Below are 22,506 nucleotides of genomic sequence, written 5' to 3'. Positions count from 1 at the left end.
TTGGGCACCTCCTTTTAATTAGAACTCTGTGCATAACGTACAGAACTACCAGAAGTCTGGGCAACTTGACCTTGAGTGATACGCAAGTATGACTGAAAGAAGTTCAGTTGGACGTCTGAAAAGTCAAAGACATGTGAATGTACAGCCTAGAAAAGCATGAGAATTTGTGTGAAGAAAGCCGTCTGTATGTATAGAAGTGAATACACATACCAGCCCATCTGTTTGATAATAGCAATAATTTTTTTGCTGCATAATGATCTCTCAAGCTAAAACACTTAATGAGACTTTTTTTTTTTAGTATACTTAAATCCTCATATCCTTAATATTCTGAGGTGCGATAAAAATCCTGAAGATGTCGAGCATCCATACATTGGGAAAAAAAAACAACTTCTTTTAAAATCCACCAAGAAAAAAAATCAATGCCAGGCCTCTCCTGTATTATCCACTATGGGGAGCTGAAGCGTAATATTGCTGGACAGATGGTGATAAAGGAATCCAGTTGCGCACTTAATTGCAGCTATAAAGTCTATGTGCATTAATTTCCATAACCTGACCTCTACAGAGCTCGCATATAAATATTTATCTTGATAGAGGGAATTCCACTTAACCTTCTCTGAAAGATAATGGAAAGCCAAGGTTGTCCAGCCTGTGCTCAGAATGGGCATCTCCCACAACCAGTCCTTCTGCCGCTGCCAGAGACCTGTCTGGATCACAAACCAGGGAACTACTGGGTCTGTCTGGGGAGGTCTGAAAACAGGCTTGAAGAAGAATTCCTATTTAGGAGATAATTAAGCCTATTCCTATAAATAATAGGAAGGAAGTATATAGTTCAGGATAAAAGCACCAAAATTTGGGGGCAGGAATGCTGGGAAAACATATCTACACATCTATTTTAGAATATACTACTGTGCGACTTGTATGGATGGAATGGTCCCAGCAAATTCTTGTATGTTTGTATCATTCTTGTTAAATCAGAATTTCTGAAAAAAAAATGAAACTTTAATGAGTGTTTATAACTGATCCTGCGGTGGTCTGTTTCTCCCGGAGCTCAGGCACTAACATTATCTGAGAGACCTTGCCTCAGGTCTTTACAGTATGTTTGAGCACACTAGCCTAATATATTGATCTTACTACAGGAGTAAGCTTTAAAACCCAGAAGAGCGAGTGACTTCTTGCAGCTTAAGAACTAAATAGCATTGGACAGAAATACTTAGGAATAGCTCATGCAATGACTTTTCTCTAGGGAGGTTTGATACCCTTAAAATCACTGGCTGGTGCCAAATATCGTATGCCAGAAGTAAAATGGAGTCAAATTCCCTTCAACAGCTAATTAATCAATATTTGAGCTTTATGGGAAGCCTTTCACTTTTTGAATACTTATTGAGACTTTCTAGATACAAACCATGGAGAAGTTTGATGCATTAAAGATGTTCAGCACATTTCAAATATTCTAATTAAACAGTGACACAGCCCTAAATAAACACATTGTCCACACAATCAAGAACAGAATATAGATAATCTATTTTATAATGTGGTGGTTAGTTTCCCATATTTGGTGGTTCAATAGTACAGAAATGAGTTTACAAGTTATTTCTGACAGAATAAATCGATAAGAATCTGACAATGGTTGCAACTGAAGCAATAGCTTATTTTCAGCAGTATTAAGTGGGAAGAAACACACAGAAAATGTTGTTTCTAGTTTTTAAGATGCAAATGTGGCCTTTGTGTTAGGTTACAGCTACAGACTGAATTTCCAAATTCTTTCACCTTTAGCTGCCTCAAAAAACAGTATTCTTCTATTTTACAGAGAATAAATTGAGATCTACACTACCCATAGTCACTCAGAACTGAGATGGAATGGAATTTAGTCCTGGATTCCTAAGGAACAACTATAAAGCATTTTGACATTTTAATGAGATGATAGTGTATAAATCCATGACCATACAAATAAATTTTAATTAAAAGTGAGATCATGTCTACTGAAATTTAAAAAATTAACAACATTCTTGTTGCAGAAACCAAACAATTATTTGTTATTCTTACATATTAATGCTATATTTTAATGAGGTTTGGTATGATCTTTTTGTATGTTGCAGATGTACCAATTTAGGGTTTAATTTCCATGTTACTTTTGCATTATTCATTTAGCAGTACAGTTATTATTTAGAATAGTAATACCTTGCAGAACAGAAATATAAAGGCCTATGATGAATTACTGAACCATTGAAAACTACATCCAGAAGGACTCCTGTAGTATATAACTGTGTAACTCTGTAATATAATTTTAATTACAAGTGCAAAATCCTTTCTGCTGAGATTCTAAACGTTAAAAAAGAGCGGCAACCCTTCTGTAGCTACACACTTTTTAGAGCTGTGATCTGTAGTTCGCAAGACATAGCTGAAGACATCTGCATAACTGTATTGCCTTTGTGTGGCAACATTTTGGTAGTGGGAGGGGTTACAGGGGTGGCTTCTGTAAGAAGCTGCTGGAAGCTTCCCCTGTGTTCAACAGAGCCAATACCAGCCGGCTCTGAGACGGATCCGCCGCCGGCCACGGCCGAGCCAATCAGCGATAGTGGTAACACCTCTGGGATAACATTTTTAAGAAGGAAAAAAAGTTGGGACAGATGGAAAATGGCAGCTGGAGAGAGGAGTGTGAACATGTAAGAGAAAAAAACCTCCAGACACCAAGGTCAGTGAAGAAGGAGAGGCAGGAGATGCTCCAGGTGCCGGAGCAGAGATTCCCCTGCAGCCCGTGGTGAAGACCATGGTGAGGCAGGTTGTCCCTCTGCAGTCCATGGAGGTCCATGGTGGAGCAGGTATCCACCTGCAGCCCGTGGAGGACCCCACGCCGGAGCAGGTGGGTGCCCAAAGGAGGCTGTGACCCCGTGGGAACCCCACGCTGGAGCAGGCTCCTGGCAGGACCTGTGGATCTGTGGAGAGAGGAGCCCACGGAGCAGGTTTTCTGGCAGGACTTGTGACCCCGTGAGGGACTGACGCTGGAGCAGTGTGCTCCTGAAGGACTGCATGTCATGGAAAGGACCCATGCTGGAGCAGTTCGTGAAGAACTGCAGCCCATGGGAAGGACCCACGCTGGAGAAGTTCGTGGAGGACTGTCTCCCGTGGGAGGGACCCCACGCTGGAGCAGGGGAAGAGTGTGATGAGTCCTGCCCCTGAGGAGGATGAAGCGACAGAAAGTAACGTGTGATGAACTGACCATAAACCCCATTCCCCGTCCCCCTGTGCCACTGGGGTGGTTGGTAGAGAATCCGGGAGCGAAGTTGTGCCTGGGAAGAAGGGAGGGGTGGAGGGAAGGTGTTCTGAGATTTGGTTTTATTTCTCATTACCCTACTCTGGTTGATTTGTAATAATTTGAGTTAATTTTCCCCAAGCTGAGTCTGTTTTGCCCATGACGGTAATTGGTGAGTGATCTCTCCTGTCCTTATCTTGACCCACAAGCTCTTTGTTATATTTTCTCTCCCCTGTCCAGCTGAGGATGGGGGAGTGATAGAATGGCTTTGGTGGGCACCTGGCATCCACCCAGGGAAAACCCACCACAAACACCATGAACATATAAAATCCCTTTGCTACCCATCAACATGTCCTGTGCCTGTGTGATGAGAAACAATGTCCCTGTCTCTCACTAGGCTCAGCAGAAGACTTTTCTAGCTCTTAGGTTCTTTAATTTGTTTACTGTCTTTCAGCCAATTATAACTATGTATGACTACACATAGGACTGCAAGCCTGCAAAGGCATTGTGCTCGTCCTTTCTGTGTGTCAGGAAAGAATGACTGGGCTGTTTGTGGCCACCTTGGCCTTGCTCTGTAACCTCTGAATTGAGTGCCAGGCTTCAAATGGCGTTGCTAAATTGGGGGGCTCAGCTCAGTAAATGGTCAGTAGAATGAAAGAAGCATCCCTTCTCCTTTTTTGGGGTGGGGAGTGGAAAAGAACAGGTACCAAGGAAGCTGCCTCCTTCTGAGAAACGTCTATTTGATGATTTAATTAGTATTGAGTATTTGATGGCAGAATCTGAGAGAAAGGGCAATTTTTACACTTTTAAGTATCTCAGGGTAGAATTTTTATATTAAATGGGACTGGGAAAATTACATCATTTCATGCAAAAGCTGATAAGGATTATATTGATCTTCTGTAGACCTGCTGTGCCACATAAGCTATCACTTCACTGTGTATGTAATACAAATTCACTTGACAATGTATGTTTTACAGAGGCCCGATCACTGACTTTTAATCTTTCTTTCTCTTTCATTATGAAAAAGCAACAATTGGGTCTAAATCTGTGTCAGAATTACCAAACCATTAAACAGAATGTGGGGAAATCAGATCAATTTTCCTTATATATTTTGCATAACTTGTATGCGTTACACAGTGCACAACTTGGTATCAGAGGTGCTCCCTCACATGCTGCAGCCAATTATGTATCAGTCACTAAAATGTAGACTGTAATTGCGCTTTCCTTGAGTGGCTCAGGTGATTATAGCTCTCTATCAAAAAAAAAAAAAAAAAGCTAAATCTTTTATAGGGTCAACAATAATTTTTTCCTAGTACTTATGTAGTTCCAATGCATACCTTTCATGCTTCTGAGTTAGAAGATCTTTATCTTGTTTTAGCTATATGAAACAAAAATAGACAAGTGCAAAAATGTGTATCAGGAAATACTACCATCCCATCACCAATTGCTTTGATGTTCATATACATACACTCAGTATATCTATACATATTTATATATATATAAGCATACAGCCATACCCACGTAAACACTGTGTGTATTGCACACATTCTCTGATCTAGGAATCTAGGACTCTTCTGTTGCGACATCTATACTCTTCTGCCTTTAAAGCCAAGTGTCCATAAATCTAAATGTGTTGAACTCCTTAAAAAATGCAAGATGTGCCCAAAAGCTGCCTTAAAACCCTGCTTCTGAATCTTAACATCAACAAAGCTTCTGTAACTTTAGGCCCTTCTGTGGTGAACTGCAGTTGGTAGGCTTCATTAAGGAAGCCCTACAAAAGTGTAAGGACTAAGGGAAGTCTGTCTTTACATGGTACAAAAGGCAGGGGGGGAATAAAGCCTTCCCTATTGTCAGCATTTCTCTACTCAACAGTGTGTTTATCTATTGTGAGAACCGCTGACCTTTGAAGCAACCCCTTCGTCTGCAAGTTCTGAAGAATAAGAAAATTGGAAGTTGTGTAAGAAACTGTCTTCTAAGGAAAATATCCATCGTTTGTCTGTTAGAAGATCTGATACCTAAACAGACAGCTGAGCAGGAATGGCTGCAAGATTCAAGGTTAACAGACCATGGACCTCTTTCAGGCTTCAGAGAAAAGGTGAAAAATGAAGAGCAACCAAGCGGTTCTAGTCTGATGAAACAGTGGATTCCTGTGACAGAGAACTTCCAAAAACTTGAGAAGCAATAATTTACTATGCTATGCTGTAGCTCTGTATTTAATAATCATATAGAATTACAAGGACCGGTTGCAGATTTCAGGTGAGAGTGATGGATCCAACTCAATTTTCTTTCCACCTTTACTGCTGAGAAACGTTAGTGATACCAAAAATGGTCCCTCCCACCAAGGAGGTAAGTTATCTTTTCATGTACTTTTACCCAAATGTAATTCCCTAGATTGAAGGGGTGCAAAGCCCCTTCTAGATGTACTAGTTGTATAAGCTGTGCCTGGGCCCAACTGTATTTTAATAATCTATGATCTTGTAAAATACACTAGGTTATGTTTTTATCTCCTGCTAATAAACTTACAGAGGCAGATACATCAGTTCCAGGGAGTTGCATCAGTCTTCTGAATAGTATTTCATAGGAAGACAGTTCTGTAGTTTGTTGAGGTCTTTGCCAAGATTTATTAAGGCTAAAGGTAGTGCATGCAAGACACAGTTATTTATTTGGCTGTGGCATAAATTCCTGGTGCAAACCAATTCTTCAGCACTGTCTGGGCTAGTGCAGCAGTCCCAAACTGCCCTGGATGGTGATGCATTTCTGCTATAGGAATCAGGTATTGCTTCAGTAAAATTGGAAGCCTTTCCATACATGCTCTCCATATTCCCTGGGAGTCTTTGGTCACTTCATTGCCTTTCCAACTGTCAACATCTTCAGCAAGAACAATCAAATGTATCTCTTCAGGAGCAGGCAACACCAGGTTGGACTGCTGCACTGCTTTGTGGTTTGTACAGCAGTCATGCTGGGCTTTAGCTGCAGCATCCACTAGACCATTTACTATTTTTTCTTTTGTCCTTTCACCAGTGTGGGCTGGCTGAGGAATGATAGCTAGTTTCTTTGGCAATTGTAGGGCTTTTAGCAGTTCAGTACTTCACTCACAATAAAAGTTATATACCCACACTGCTTCCATAACTCTCCAGTGGCATGGCACGCTACAAATCCATACTAAGAATCACTGTAAATATTTACAGCCTTTTCTTTGGATGGCTGGCAAGTCTTTGTTAATGCAATCCATTCTACTGCCTGTGCGCTCAGCTTCAGACTGAGTGGTGAAGCCCCCACCGCTTCATTCACAGGACCCATCTACACGTAGTTCCAGATCAGGATCTAGGAACGGCACCTCTGTTAGATACAAACACGAAGGTCTGGGTTTCAGCTATACAAGATCCCTTAGAGATACAGGCTATTAACAAATCATCAGCATATGGTATCAAAATGGATCCATTTTTAAAACACAACATCCTGCAAATCTTTAACTAAAATTCTAGAAAAAATAGTGGGGACCCAGGGAAGCCATGAGGAAATCTTGCCCATGTCCGCTGTATTTTTCCTCAAGTAAATGCAAAAAGGTACGGAGGGTCTGGATGGACAGGTATATTGAAAAATGCAGCACCTAAGTTGATTACAAAGTACCATTTAGCATTTGCTGGAATTACTGTAATAGTTGTAGAAGTGTCTGGTACCCCCAGGTGAGGAACTACGCCCCACTCATTTACTGCCCGAAGATCTCACATAAACCAGTAAACCTGGGACTCTTCCAGGAAAACTAGAGGGGAACCAGGACTCCTAACACCTCCTAGCCCCTCCCCTAGTGTATTATAAATTGTTATATATTGTTAGAAATGGCTTATTTTTATAAACTGTTATAAATGTATTTGTAAATTATTAAACAGTATTATAAAATTATTCTATATTTATTACAAATTGACTTATTGACAGTCGCCATTTATTCTAAATTTCTCTCTTCAGATCCTGAGCCCTGCAGTGACAATTCACCCCATGGCTCCTCGTTCTGCCGCAACTCCTGTCCACCAGGCAGGATTTCCTACCCCCAGGCTGGGAAGGAGGCATTTACCCCCCTCCGCTGCCCGACACAGAGCTCAGGGTGGGTATCTGCCCCTGGAGGGGGAATATCTGCCCCTGTATGGGGGATCTACACATGGGGAGGGGGTATCTGCCCCTGGGGGGGATATCTGCCCCTAGGCAGGGCATTGCTCCTGGGGAGAAGATTTGCCCTTTGGGGGCATATCTACCCCTGGGGGGCAATTTAGCCCTGGGGGGGGGGTATTTGCCTGTGGGGGAGGGGCATCACCCCTCCTTCCTGCCCACACATTTGCCCCCCAAAGCCCCTGATCTGCCCCATGGCCCGCATCTGCCCGCAGCCCCACAGTCACCTCAGCACAGGCGCTGGCGGCAGGGACCTACAGGGACACTGGCTCCACAGGGTCCGGCCGCAACTGCTTGTCAACCACTGTTACCCCCTCAGGATAACATTGGAAAGTAGACTGACGGTCAGATTTTTTAGAATTTTAATACTGCATTCCCAGGATTCTCCTTTAGATTTGTGAGCTTGAGAAGTGCAAGACAAAGCCAGTTTGTTTCAGTCTTTGCCTCCTGATACTTGTGAGTTGTAGCTGTTACACCTGAGAGATCAGTGAATGAGTGTGTTTGCTCTCAACTGGTTTTCAATATTTGGCTTACCTACATGGGGTAGAAACCATTTTATCTTGTCTATTTAATATGCAAATAAGTGTATATATGCCTTTGTGTTTCCTGTGGAAGGAAATCTAAGGAAGGTGGGGTTTGTGTATGAAAATAGAGGACACTCCTTTTTTTTTCTCTCTCTTTTTTTGCAGAGCACTGCATGTTAATGGAAACATTGATTGATAAGAAAAGTTGCTGTCTGGGAGAGACAGTGATAAACTGCAACATAAACAACCTTCCAATATCAAATTGCTGAACTTAAGTTCAACTACAGTCAATTTGTAAAGTCTGAGGACTTTACAAGTAAGATGAATAACTTATTTTGACTGCTGTTTTTACGTGCAGGTAGCGTGTGTCTGCCTAGCAGAGCCACCAGAACACCAAAAGCATTGAGGACAAATAAACTGGAGATACTGTGGCCTTATCTATGAGAATGAGAAACTTCCTTAAGAGAACAGAAAGTGTGCTTCTCAAAATATTTTGGTTTTGTTAACAGGCTAAAATACCATACCATACCATACCCATGGTTTGCCCATACCACAGCCTTCCATGTGCCTCAATGAGTATGTAACAAATGTCCATTAATCTCCGAGAAACTGATGTCACTCTTGCTAAAAAGAAACTAATTGAATGTCTTAAAAACATATACACAAGGTAAGCTCCATCTATGCTCACAGTATGTTCTGATCCTTTCACTGTTGTTTCTTTAGCAATTGTATCAGTAGTTTATGGAGAAAAATAACATCAAAAGTAGTTAACTAGCCAAACCACAAATACTATCTCTTCCTGTCTCGTAATGAGAGCTAGTTCCACTATTAGTAACTAGTTTTCATTCAACTTACTGATTCCCTTTAGTGAATTTCCTTTTTTTCCTTCTGTAAATGCTGCCTCCTTCACCTGCTGCAATCAAAGAACAGGCAGCATCACATGACATGTCAGATTACTATAGCCTTCAACAAACAAATCATCAAGTTTGAAAAAATCTTATTTCATTAACAATAAAAGATAGCAACTCCTTTTTACAAAACCTGTGCTCTTTTTAACCAAGTTAAAAAAGAAATTTAATAGTTGGAATGTTATATTAAAAAAAAAAAAATCTTTCAAGGTTAGGATTAATGATGTAATTCTTGATGAAAATTTACCAAAACCAGATGAACATACACAACAGGAACAAATTATACTGTACATTTACAATTCAGAAATGTCTTTGTTTCCTGCTGAAATTGAATTGCTGGAATGCTGTGTAACAGCTTTTTACCAGTAGAGTAATGAGCGACAGGAAACTTAGAATACTGTGCTGAAAAGAAATTTAAAAGTGGAGGAGGAAATTCTTACCAAAAAGGTAGGGTTTTGCATGTGTGAGAATTTGCCTGTCAAAGTAGACATGATATGTAGAATCTGGTAAAAGAATAATGGAAATTACCATACAGCTATGATCTCCGAAAAATAATCTCAGCCTACCTAAACAAATTCAACGTGTTTCCACTAAAAATAATCTTTTTGTAAAGTGCTTATCAAGCATGTACTGCAGCTACCTGTTATAAAATTGTTTTTTGTTTATAGGTCTCTTCTCAAAAACCACTGAGGGGTGAAATGTAAAAAATGACCCTTCACAATTACCTGAACAATATACTTTTTAAAAACTGCTAGAATTGAGATCTGAATAAGCAGCAGCTACTTGAGATCCACACTAATATAAAAACACCTAAAATTGCTTTATGCAGTTATTCATACATTAGGATTAGCTAAGGTTGGTCCTTTACTTTTATTTTCCTGTGGGAATTGCTAGTCCCATTTGTTGGAAGGTGCACTGGGGGAGTCTTGTATCAGGTGTTCTCAAACCAAACCAGCGCAAAACTTTGGATCTGTATGTGTGATACCAAGCAGGGATAACTGCAGGAAACAGTCAACATGTTTTCACTTGCTGCGGAAATGTGATGTGACTACAGAGATGTCAGTCCCACTTTTTACTTGTATTAAGAGTGCTCTACTTGGGAAACATGATTGGAAAAATTACTCAAATAGCAGTTTAGTCATAATGTAATTACTGTAACTTGCGTAAGTGTGGAGGATACATAAGGTCTAGTGGTTGGAACCCAAGACCAGACCATGGGGTTTATTCCTTATCTTGCCACTGCTTGCTATGTGAACCTGAAAAGTTGCTTAACCTCTACTATTTAGCTTCCCCTGCAAAACAAGAGTAAGGCTGTGGTTTTACATGCAGCTAAACAAAGGTGCTGACTTCCCATAGAAAACCTGTGCTGATTTTATTGCCCTACCTGTCTTTCACTTTCCCCCAGTTTTAAAGTACATAAGGAAGTCTGCCAGAGAGGCACAAGGTGGTTCTCGGTTTTACACACAAACGAGCTGGAATTCTCCTAAAATGTAATTTTCTTAATTCTTTATCTTCTGAACTCATATGTTACTTTCCTAAGCTGAATAAAAGGCTGTTGTAAAATGCGATGCAACAATGTTATGAAGGAAAAGAACAAATTTCAACATAGGAACCACTAGAGGAAGGAAAGGAAATAAAGGGTTGTACTTCTGCTTTTTGTTGAGACAGAATAGAAGAGGAAATAAATCAAGGAACTAAAGTGCAAGATAAAGAGGTGGCAGCATACGGCACTTGGCAGAGGCTCTTGATCCTCCCGGGGCAGGGGGCGGGTGTGGGATTCAGAAGCCAAACAGATGGTTATTTCAGCAGAGGGCACCAGAACAACAACTATATGGTAGAGACTTTGACTTGCTTTGCCCAATGAACATTATTAAATGCCTGGTATCCTCACAGCCTCCAAGTGGGTCTGCATTCTTGTTATGCTGCAAATTCTTGTCCTATATAATGCTTCAAAATTTTGTCACGCTTAGAGAGAGATGTTGCCGAATGACACTGAAAGCTCTGGGATTAAAGCAAACCAGGCAATTACATGTAAGCAGAAAGGCAATAACGAGTACCATGGGAATATGTGGCATGTACTACTAAGTCAGCATATTGCATCTCTAAATGTCAGTGGGACAAGGAGGATAATGAGATGGGACAGTTAAGTGAAACTTCTAATGAGAAATCATCAAAGAGAATTTTCTTACCTTCCTTATCATTCCTTCTTTTTTCACAGCAACTGAAGCCACAGGGTATACTTAAATAGATTTTCTGCATTCCTAGTAGCCTAAGCACAAATGTTAATAACTGCACTGATATTCTGCAAATCTATTATGTATAGCATCAAAGAACTGCAAAAAGTTTTACAAATTTTTAAACAAATCTGATAATGTTTGGTGGGTTATATAGTATTATTTGCTTGTGCAAACTGAATGGTTGAGAGAGAACCATTCATGGAGGAATATTTATTTTACACTTATGCCCTTCACATTCCTTTACATCATGCAGGCTTCTGTTGTATAAAGGAAATCTAAATCTTATATGTTATGGTCAAGATACTGAGCATGTCCTTCCACAGTGGAAGGCTTTATTTTGCTATCATCCTCTTATTATTCTAAATTAAGCATACATAACTAGTTCTAAAAATTGCATCTGAATTACATGGGCTTGGATGACATTCAGCATACTCTTTAATGAGTATTGGGTTTTTTTGTAATGATTACACTGTGCAGATATGCTTCGGTCTTCTGCTTTTGTCAGTGGAATTTTATAGAAGTACAGGAATTGTAGGTTTTGTTACCATGATGGTCAAGCACACAAAAGTCCTAAAGATTTTTTTTTTTGGTTATCTTTGGTTTATATGATATATGCAAGAATCTTGGCTGTGTGAAATAATGACGACATTTTTTTAAATGCTTGCAGCCAGTTGGAAAAATATTTAATTCTTGCCTTTCATTCTGATATCACAGGTTTCAAAATGAGAAATTTTCCATTATTATCAGCATTACAGGTCACATAGATAACTAAAATAGCAAAATGAAACATTGCCAACACATTAAAAAAAATTTTTCTTTTTATGAAAACAGCTATTCTGTTACCAGTTTTACATGAGTTTTATATAGAAAGAGCAATATAAAAATTGAATCATCAGATGATACCATTTTACATTTACACTGATATTTTACCTACTTTTTCTCAGTTATGCAGGCTAATATAGGGATAAATTTCTAATGTATAATCTGAAGAACATTACTAGGTTGGCCACAAATGTAAAATACTAGAACCATGCCTATACATTATCCCCTTTGGGAAGGAAAAAAAGAAAAAGAAGGAATGAAAAATTGACATGATATGTTGTAAAATCAAAACTAATTCCTGGGGGTTTTTAAGGACATAAAAGAAAGAACAATGTGAATAACTGGAGATAAATTACAGCAGATTTAATAATAAGCTTAAATGAGATATGACAACAGTAACCCTAAAAGCAAACACTGTTCTGTGTTTCATATGCTAAAGCAGTGTGTCATGCAGGAAGAAATGCTGGATAACTGGAGAAAGCAGACATTAAAAGTAATCTAGGTATCTAGTGGGATCAGTTCCCAAAGAGAGAAAAAGCTCATCTGCTAACTTGTGAACTTTTAAAATCCAGAATAAAGAACAGACATTAGAAAAGTTTTACTCTAATGGAGGTCTAAAATGGGTTTTAAGATTTAGAGTACTCATCCTTGCAATGTTACTTAATGAGAACCATAGGTCATTTCAGATCCCACTTCTTAAAATTTAAACAATGCAGTACTGTGGTAAAGCTATATTGTAATACTGAAAATTGTTGTTAGCAAGTAAATATTGGTAATAGAATTTACTAAATAGTAACAGAATTAAATGCTGAGGGAAAATATAAGCAAGCTGAAAATTAAAACCTTTCAGCAATATAGGAACCATACATAGGAACCAAGTATAGGAAGTAAAAGTCTTCAGATTAGAGTATTAAAAACCAGACTGAACAAAACACCAGAATGATGTACTGCATGCAATCACCTGCTATAAACCAGGAAGTAAGAAGATGGCCTCAGGCCTTGACCACTTCTAGTTTCTGTGTCTTTGAACAACGGTTGCAGAGAACACCTCCCATTTTATCTCCTAGTGCTAGCATTTGCACCCAAACAGGATACTAGTAACTTCAGTAAGGTTCACATTTCTAGCATAACGTTTAGGAGAGGAGTCTGCAAAAGATGGCAATTGCTGATTGAAAATTTTCTGTGGTATGCACAGTTTTAAATTAGAATAATAGGGTGAAGACGATAATTAAATTGATCAAGAATAACGTGCAGAGATACTACTTAGTAGTTCATTTCCAAGAGGGAGGAGTAATTAGATTGGAGTATAATGATTCAGATTTGATTTATTTTTTTTAACAAACTATGCTGCAATTTGCCAATTGGTTATATGAAAGCTTGTGCTTCAGGACAAAGACTCTTACATAATTTATACAGTCATTAAGAATAAGTGGTATTAGTGTTGCATTGGGGCATTGCAGGAAGTTTTACAATGCCAATATAATTATAAGAATATAATAATGTACTAATCTGTGATCATCCCTCCTGACTTCCAAATCTGGCTAACTACGGTATTCTTGATTAAATCATTCATTCAGATATTTTATTGTGTAATGATGGTACTAAGGATTCTGATGCTTACAAACATTGATTATTTTAGACTTCTGTTTGCAGACTTCTAAATCTTTCCTGTTAATCTCCTTGAAACAACAATAAAACAGCCATAATGCTTAAGATTCACACTTCCATGTTAAACTTCCCGATTCACACTTGTTACTCGTAGTAAGTTAAATATGATTTCTTTGTAAAGATCTTAGCCTTCTGAGTTCATAAGATCCCAAATGCCTGTGAATATACCAAGAAAACCCTGTTTTCAGAAATTAATTTAATAGCTGTTCTTATTTTATTCAAGCACTAATCATTGATAAGCATTAAGCTTAATTGTTTTGCTGGAAAAGACTAAATAATAGAGACAATTTCTTTAGTAAAAATGACAGAAATAATACATTTAGCTACTGTCACCACACTTCTTGTAAAGTTAACATGATAATATCCGCAATCAATATGAGAACCAGGAAGAGGAGCTGAAGATTAAACTCTCCCTACATAGACTTTCTCTCACATCCAGGAGCTCAGCTCTGTAATTTGTTTCCGTATTTCTGTCTACGTGTCATGACCCAGCTTCCTTTTGCAGGTTGCTGTCTCAAGTCCCTGGCTCTGGGCCTGGTTACTTCTGACCTGACATGGCGCTGTTTTAACGTATGTCAAGGTCATGTAGTCCTCTGCAGTTCAGATGTTGAACTGATAATACAGTGCATGCTCCTTACAGTGTTATGAAGCCTTTAGAAATGCACTGATTCCATATGCAGCATCCTGCACAATGACCTCACACCAGCGTAGATCCCACAGAACCGCCAGCTGGGCATATACATGATAAAATATCTGGGGAACAGGATGGGACCACTTAACCTCATCTTTTTGTTAAATTTGGAAATAAATTTGGACAAAATCCCTAGCATTTTACACCACAGTTCATGTTTGTATAAAATGGGAATCAGTTCAATGCTACATTGAAACAGCCAGATGTTAAGTAATTACCTCTCACAGCATGTTAAAACTATCGGTATATGCTAACTAAATGCAGCAAGTCACTATGAATAATTGTAAGATATAACTTCATTTTAAAATTTTTTCAGTGGCCAAACTCTAGTTCAGTTACTGTGTGATACAGGAAGGCTTGGTGGGGCCCCAACACATCGTACCTGTAGTGTTGGTTGAAGCTGAGGATTAATTAAACGTGCCCTGCCGAAAGAAAGCTACCGCGGAACCGCCTCCAGCAACAAGCCCGGCTCCCCATGGGCCTCGCAGGCAAAGCAACATGGTCTTTGACCTGCACAGCCACCTCAATGTGCCTGGATGGGGAACGGCATTCATGATTTTTTTTTTCCTCCGAGTAAGAAAATAAACCAACCTCCGAGCTCTAAGGTTTGATGGCATGAGGCAATCACAGCAGGGAAGAAGTCGGAACTGCAGTGCACCCCGAACAGGGGAAGCACCCTCCCGCCCTGCTGTGGGCGCTGAGCTAGAGAAAATGGCGGGCTAGGGGCTTTGGGAGGCTCCGAGCACGCACGAGAGCTCCTCAAGCTACACTTGGCGTCTGAAGAACCACAACCTCGACCCCGTAGCCTCGCCGCGCCCGCAGTCATCACTGGCGAGGACAAGACGAGGTAGAAAGAACGAAAAACCCACCCAAAAGGCAAAGGAAGGCAGCGGGGACGACGCGCCATCACTACCAGGAACTCACGACGCCCGCCCCACAGCGGAGAGCGACAACACCCCCACCTGACAACAACGCTGCCCTTCACCCTGCCCAGCGCTACAGCCCGTGACTCGGCTTTTTCTCCCAGGGCCGCCCCGCCTGCTCGGGGGGGGGGCGGGCGCAGGAAGGGGCGGGCGGCAGGCAGACAGCGGCGAGGCGGTGCAGGGAGGGAGGCAGGCAGCCGACGCACAAGATGGCCGCCGCTGCTGCAGCGGCGGAGGTGGAGGGGTGGCAGGCGACGGCGGTGGGGGGGCCTGGGGGCTTGCGGGTGTTGGAGAAGCAGGGCGCTGCGGCCGCGCCCGTGTGCCGTAGCTGAGGGGGCCGGTGGTCGCTGCGGGGAGCCCGGCCCGTGTGGTGAGTATGCTGTCTCCTCTACCACCCGCTCCTGGTCTCGGCTGCGGGGAGTAGAGAGCCTGGGGTGCGGGGAACAATGGGGCTGGCCTCGGGGGCGCTGGTGGGGCGGGAGGGCTCTGTCCCTCCCCTCTCCCAGGGAAGGGAGACGGAGGGGCGGGCGCCGCGCTTGCTTGTGGGGCCGGTGCCGCTGTCTGCTTCGCTAGGCCTCAGGCTTCTGCTGGGCTCGATTACCGAGCGCCCTGGGCTGGGAGGCAGGGAGCTGCGGAGGCCGCCGTCCCCGGTGCGGGGAGGCGGCGAGGGGCGGGGAGGGCCCAGCGGTTGGGTCCGGCCTGGGGGGTGGGGAGAGGCGGTATTGCCTCAGGCTACGGCGGCGAAGGGACAGGCGGCTTTTGTGTGTGGCCTGCGTCTGCTGTTGTTTTTCCAGGGGCTCTGCGCGCCTAGAAAGAAAACTCATGCCGGTGTCGCACTCGGCATAGTTAAACGAACAGTGGGGGGTGGGGTGGAAATAAGGCCAGAGCGGCCCCCCCCCCCCCCCCCCTCCCCCGGCTGTCGCTCTTTTGTCTGTGGCGCCTGAGGGAAGAGCGAGGTGGTCCTCAGCCTCCCTTTGCCAAGGAAGAAACCGTGATAAAACCAAACAGAAACTCCGCTGACTTTCACTAGTTTTTCACCCTGGCATTGTTTTAGCTGTTGGATTAACAGGGCGAGGATGGGTAAGGTTTCTTGCTGGGAGTGCGGTGTTGTTATGGCTGCATTTTAACGTGCTTTGGTGGTTGGGAATGCCCTGGTGTCAGTTTTTGTCCTCAAAAGCCTTTGTGAGGCCTGTGCTGCTTTAAAACGTGGAAAACGTGATGTGTGTTTTTTTCCTAGGAAATGGGAATGTTTAATTTTGTCCACATGCATGTATGCCTTTTTCCTCAGAGTAGCTCTTATTTCTTTTTTAAATTTCAGTCAAGTATGAATGAGAAGTCTTATGTCCCTTCGGTGGTAGCTACTGTTTTCTGTGGTTTTTTACTATATTGAAAATGGCCGAAGTGGAAAAAAAATATTTTGCAAAAATGATTAAAAGGTTCAAAGTAACCTGGACTGTTGTTGAGCTGCTTTAATCACTGTAACTGGTTTAGCAATGCTATCTTCTAATGACTCTGGAAGAGAAATGCACTTGTTAAATTCAGCATTTATACTCTATTCATGTCATATAGCTATAGAGTTGTTGGATAACACAGCAATTCTATGAAGCAGAAATTAATGTGTTCCTAAACTTATCTTTTTTACGCTCTTGAGGCTTATAAGGATGTGGAGAGCATTAATTTTATCAATTATAAATGTCTGAATTTCTGCATTTGAAGTCAACGAAGCTAATGAGACTTCATAGTTGTATAAATAACCCAGTGTTCCTAGGAGGAGCATGTACCTTGTTGATGATTTCTAAGCTTCAACAGTAGCACCATGGCTTTCTTCATTAATACACAATGTTGATAGGAAATAATGGTTTCCACTAACATAAATAGAAGCAGGCATTATCAGTTAATGGACCTTTTCTTTTCCCTGCTATAGCTTACTGCTTTACCTTTCTGTCCTAGAAAAGATTCTGTCAAAGCAGACAGCTTGACGGGCTGCTTTGAGGGAGATTTAGAAACGCAAGTACCATCGGTGCAGTCTGTTTTGACAACCAGAGACTTGAGCGGTGCACTTGTCAATCACTTTTGAGCAGCAGTAACCTTAATGGAGATGAGTGGGAAGTTACTTGTATGTTTTCTAGTGGGTTTGGGGTTTTTTTTGCCAGCTTTGTATCCAAACTACCTTAGTTTAAAGCAAAATATTTTAGAAATTTATGATGAGATTATTGTATGCCAATAATAATTCTAAAACTAACGTTCCACTGAACAGATGAATGTACGAATCCAGAAATTGCATACATTAATATGTCAGGGTTTAATTTACAGGCATCTTAGGACATGTATATTATTATGTAAAACTGGTGATGCTAAACCAGATGAACAGAAGTCAGCAGGATTGCTTTTGGAAACTTCTGCTATGTTGCAAGTGATTTACCAGCAATCTGGGTGGAAACCATTATCAATCTTCTTGAATTAAACATTGCAGAAGCTGAGATTCAGTGAGTGTGTGTATTAAAATATTGACTTAATTTCTTTATACGTGGTTCAGATGTCTTGGGTGATGCTGATGGTGGTCACTTTGATAATGGTGGCAAAGACTGACATCCCGTTTTATTTAGGGTCTATATCTCATAACTAACCAGTGCTGTAAAAGGGTGTGTCATGATACTTAGGGAATTGACTTTTCCCATTCTGTAATATGTAATAATATGAAGGATAATTACTTTTTTTTTATTCCACCCAAGAAATCAAATAGTTTACATGCTGGATACCTGGAAAAAATGTTTCATCCATGTGAAAGAATTTGTGGAATCATTGGTTTCAAACACTATGAAGTGTAAAGCTGAACTAGAAGGAAAGAACTCACCTGCATTTAGGCTCCCAAACATCCTGAGCATCTCAAAATAGCTATGCAGCAGCCACTGTAAGGTACCTTTTAAGCAGATGACCCTTTATAAAGCTTTAATTTTTTGCAAAGCCTGCTCATTGTTTAAAATTCTTTTCCCCAGTGGATTCACTGAATCATTTTGCAGATGAAATTCTGTGTGGTTTTGTGGTGGTTCTTCCTACACCCAGTAAATCAGGTGGTGGTTTGCTGGAGCATCCCAAGTAATATTGGTTGTTAGGCCAAAAAAAAAAAAATCTGACTCAAAGTATATGATAGATAAGCCACAGGGGAATTTGTAGTTTGAGGTTAATGCCTAGGACTGCACTTGATAATGAATACGGAACCATTATCATACAGGAATAAAGATGTAATATGCTTCTGTTGTGAAAGATCATTATATAAACATCCTGCACCAGCTGAAATTTCAGTGTGACCTTCAAGATTCTGTGTAGGCTATCTTACAGTAATGCAGTCTGAAGCCTATGGACTCATGATAACTGAGGAAAAAACCCACAAATATTTACCTATGTTGTGTTACTTTCCTTTCTGTACAGAGATATTCCACACTGCATGCTGAATTAGTTGCAGTTCCCATCACTTAGTTTGACCACTTGTTTTTCTCAAGAAGTGTGTCTCTTGATGGTTATCTTTTGCATCAGTTTCATTTTCTTCATTGCCAGTACAGTAAAAGGTGAAATGGTATTAGATTTTAAGGGCTAACTGGTTTCTAATGAGGTGTTGGCTTTTTTTTATTTGTGGAAATGCGTAACGGGCAAGAAGGTGCAAAAGTCTTGTCAGCTTATCGTAAATAGATTTTTCTGACTTTCTGGTTAGAGTGCTTGAGGAAATAGCGTTCCTGTTACTGTGTGATAGCAACATCGTGTGTGCTACAAGCTGGAGAAGGAAGGGACTTTTGTGATAGAAATATCAAGATTTCTAAATCATTTGTTGCAAATTTATGTTGTCAGAAGCAGTACCAGTTGCACACTGCTCTGTTGGAATTTGTAGATTCATGCAAGTGTGATGGGTGTCCCTGCTTTGAGATTTCTTTCTAATACAATGAGAAGGAAGCAGCTACATGTGATCTAGGGTAACTTTCAGCAGGTAGAGATCTCTTATTATATACATCAGAAACATATTGTAGGCAGACTTTAAATAGTTTGCAGTAAGACTGGCAGAATATCCACGAGTAGGTATTACTCTTACATTTGAGAAGGTAGCTCTGGGCTCTGGCTCAAGCTTGAACTTGGTGTGAGCGAGACACTGTTGCATTATGCAGATGAAAAATGTCATGATGTCTAAGTAGCAGCATCTCCTGAGCACCAGCCATTGACATTTGGAAAATCTAAAGACTGATGTTAATTCACACAGGAAAAAAAAAAGGAACTTGACACCGTTTGCAGACTTCTACGTAAAAGCTCCTGCTCGGCATGCTGGGGTTTGGGTTTTTTTGTTGTTGTTGGGTTTGGGGTTTTTGTTGGGGTTTTTTTGTTTGTTTTTTTTTTTTAAAAAGGGTGGAGGAGAAGAAAGGATCTCAGGAAGTATAAGGACCACATGTAGAATAATACAGAAAATCTCTCTATCACTTGATTGTGTGTCTTTTTTAGTACAGTGTTAGCTACACTGTTAAAAAAGAGGAATTCTTAGGAACATGGAGAACAATCTTCATATGAGAGATGGTTGGGAGGAGGAGAGAGGAGGCAAGGGAAGAGGATTGTTTTGACAGACAAAAGAATTCAATTTTTCCTGTTTTGCAACATAAGAAATTGAGGATGTGCAGTTAAACTGAGAAGTAGTGCAAGTGTGACTGAAGGAAGGAAGGAACGGATCTTTCATTTGTTTCACATAGATTGTGCACAGGTTGCTATGTAATTTGAGACACGGAAGAGCGTTTGTGTCAGATGGGTAATACTGTGGTAAGGCGAGTCTTGAGTTCAGCATTACAAAAGCTGGAGGGTTTATTGACATTATTCATTCCAACCTTGAAGTGACTAAAATAGCCATAAGTGACATGATCTTCTTGCTGTATAGATCCCTCTTGCTACTGATTTCTTGCAAACCCACTTTTTTTCAAATCCTTCACATAAAACATTATTTCTCAATCGTACAAATACTTGGAGTCTGGGGGGTGCATTTTTTGTTAATTTGAGACTTTTGTAATAGGACTGTGCTTCAGCTGCAAGACAACTGAAGAAACAGTGTATGGAGTAGCTGAAGTAACTGAAATGTGCTAGTCTGGGAGAATCTAGATCTCGCAGGTGGTTTCTGGTTTATTTTGGTTTGTTTTTTGTTTTAACAAGGCAAGTCTGGTTTGTCTCATTCCTCTACTATGCCACTTAAGTAGGTGTTTTTAAAATGGTCTAATTAACTAGTGTTTAAAAGCAGGCTGTTAATATTAACATAAAATCTGGGCATTCCGAATGTCGTGATTTTTCAGGATGCTTCCATGTGTATCAGACCCTGTCAGGATAAGCTTTGAAGTTTGAGGTATGGTTGTTTTTTAAACCTGTTGTTCATAATAAAATTCTGGTTGATCAGCTGGTGGAACAGTAGTGCTTATAGCCTGGTTCGTAAGGTCTTCTCAGAACTTCCTCCTGAAATAATTTCTAGCAATTACTTCAGCTCAAATTCTGAGCAAGTTGGAAGGTTTTTCAATTACAGCTTTTAACTGCACGCTGTTTTGAAAGGGGACTTCTGCTAGAGTAGCAGGAATGTTGTCTCTTTATTATGCATTGAAAGTCTTCAGGGACCTGCAGCTAATTATTTTTGATAAATTGTGGCAGGCAGTGTTGGTCTCCAACTCAAATTTAAGAGCTATCTTTTGGGCAAAAAGAGTGAGGTTCAGGGAAGGCATTACAAAGTGAATGAATTGAAATTCATGCTGAGTGGGATGGCTTTAATTACCTATTTATTAATAAACCAGCTTCTGTGGAACATTCCCAATGTTGAGTAGCGTTGAACTTTCTCTGTGCTTTGTTTTTAGAGTAAACATTATTCATACTGACTTAGCACTCTACACTTTTTGTAGCAGTTGTACTGGAATGAGTAACTCTTCCATGTTTTACTACAGTGACTCTAATATAAATGCCCTTCAAAAGTGAGTGAAATAACTCTTACTGTTGACATACTTCTCTTGTAAGTCACATTCTTTCAGGTTGTTATCCCCCACCCCCCCCACCCCCTTTCCTTTTGTTACCAGTTTAGAATGGAAGTCCTTCAGTTACTATTTGATGTTAGGAACTGTACAAACAAATGAAAGTGTTAAGACTTCCTTATCCAGTGTTTGTATCTGATGAATCTGGTACTCACAGTACGGCAAGACTAAAGCATTTTGTGCCCTTTATTTTTTTTTTGTAATCCTGTGCCAAGATGCAGGAACCAAAGGAGAGACCTTGAAATTAATGGCTACTAAATTTGAAAGAAGTAGTAGAAAATGAGATTAGCTTACATGGCATTCTGAAATTTTGACATGCTGCATAAACATTATTTTATGACCGTTAATAATTCTGGCAGTTATGCAGGCCTAATGATAATTAAATCTCATGTTTGATTGGAAGCCATTCTCTGGGAGGCTCAGTAGAAAAATTTCCCCTGCCTTTACAAGTGAATGCTGTGCTAATGAAATCTTGAAAAATCTGCTCATGCTCATGAGTTCAGTGAAGCAGTCATCTCTGTGATGTTTCACAATTTAAAATTCCTATTTCATTTTACAAAAATCAAGCCTGGGTGTTGTGCCACAGTGAAGTGCTTGGAGTGGTTTGAGGAGATACAAAATGACAAAATGCTGTCCTGCTTCAGACAGGAGGTGTGGAAGAAAGAGTAGGAATGTATGCATGCTGTGAAACAAGTCTCAGCCTCCACTCTCTGTAAATGAAAAATCTTCACAGTAATGTATGATGTATTTTCTAGCTTGGTTAGGTAGGTATTTCTTGGGCTCCTCTGGAGCAATTAAGTCTGTTTTACATGGCATTTGGGCAATTGTTTTTAGACATGTCAGAGGATCTCAGGTGTTTACATGTAACGTACCAAATTGACAAAGTACCCTGTTGTAAAAAACAGAAACAATTAATTAAATTCAAAAGATCTTGATAAATAGTTGTTTATTGTAATACTGAAATCGTCATTGGTCACCTGCATTGTTACCATTATTGTGTGTGTAGACAATACAATTCAAAAATTTTTGGAAGCTGGAAAATGACTAGCTCTTCTTTAGCAGCTCCAGAAGGACAGTAATTCTTGGTCTTAATGGATTTGTAAAGAGAATGTGGATTTTGTTTCAGAATGGAACAGAACAGGGAAAAGTCTTACAAATTGCTAAAGCAGTTACAAAGAAAATACAACTCTGCCATATATCTTTCCAGATTTGAAATGACTGGAATCCCTGGAAGCGTTCAAGGCCAGGTTGGATGGGGCTTTGAGCAACCTAGTCTAGTGCAAGGTGTCC

General features: G+C 40.5%; 1 protein-coding gene across 5 annotated transcripts in view; it reads left to right on the top strand.

Moving 5' to 3' along the window:
- The first annotated feature begins 15,390 nt into the window (after positions 1 to 15,390).
- RC3H1 (ring finger and CCCH-type domains 1) overlaps positions 15,391 to 22,506 on the top strand; it is an 81,470-nt gene continuing 74,354 nt past the window's right edge. For 4 of the 5 annotated variants that reach the window (XM_049808564.1, XM_049808563.1, XM_049808562.1 and 1 more), the window contains exon 1: positions 15,391 to 15,557. The gene's annotated coding sequence lies outside the window, so the exon portion shown is untranslated. The remainder of the gene's footprint in view (positions 15,558 to 22,506) is intronic. The other variant, XM_049808560.1, reaches the window with a different exon arrangement.

This window comes from Accipiter gentilis, chromosome 8 (assembly GCF_929443795.1).
Source record: "Accipiter gentilis chromosome 8, bAccGen1.1, whole genome shotgun sequence".
NCBI lineage: Eukaryota > Metazoa > Chordata > Aves > Accipitriformes > Accipitridae > Astur > Astur gentilis.
The sequence above is the reverse complement of the archived record's forward strand: the minus strand, read 5'-3'. Positions and strand labels throughout refer to the sequence as shown.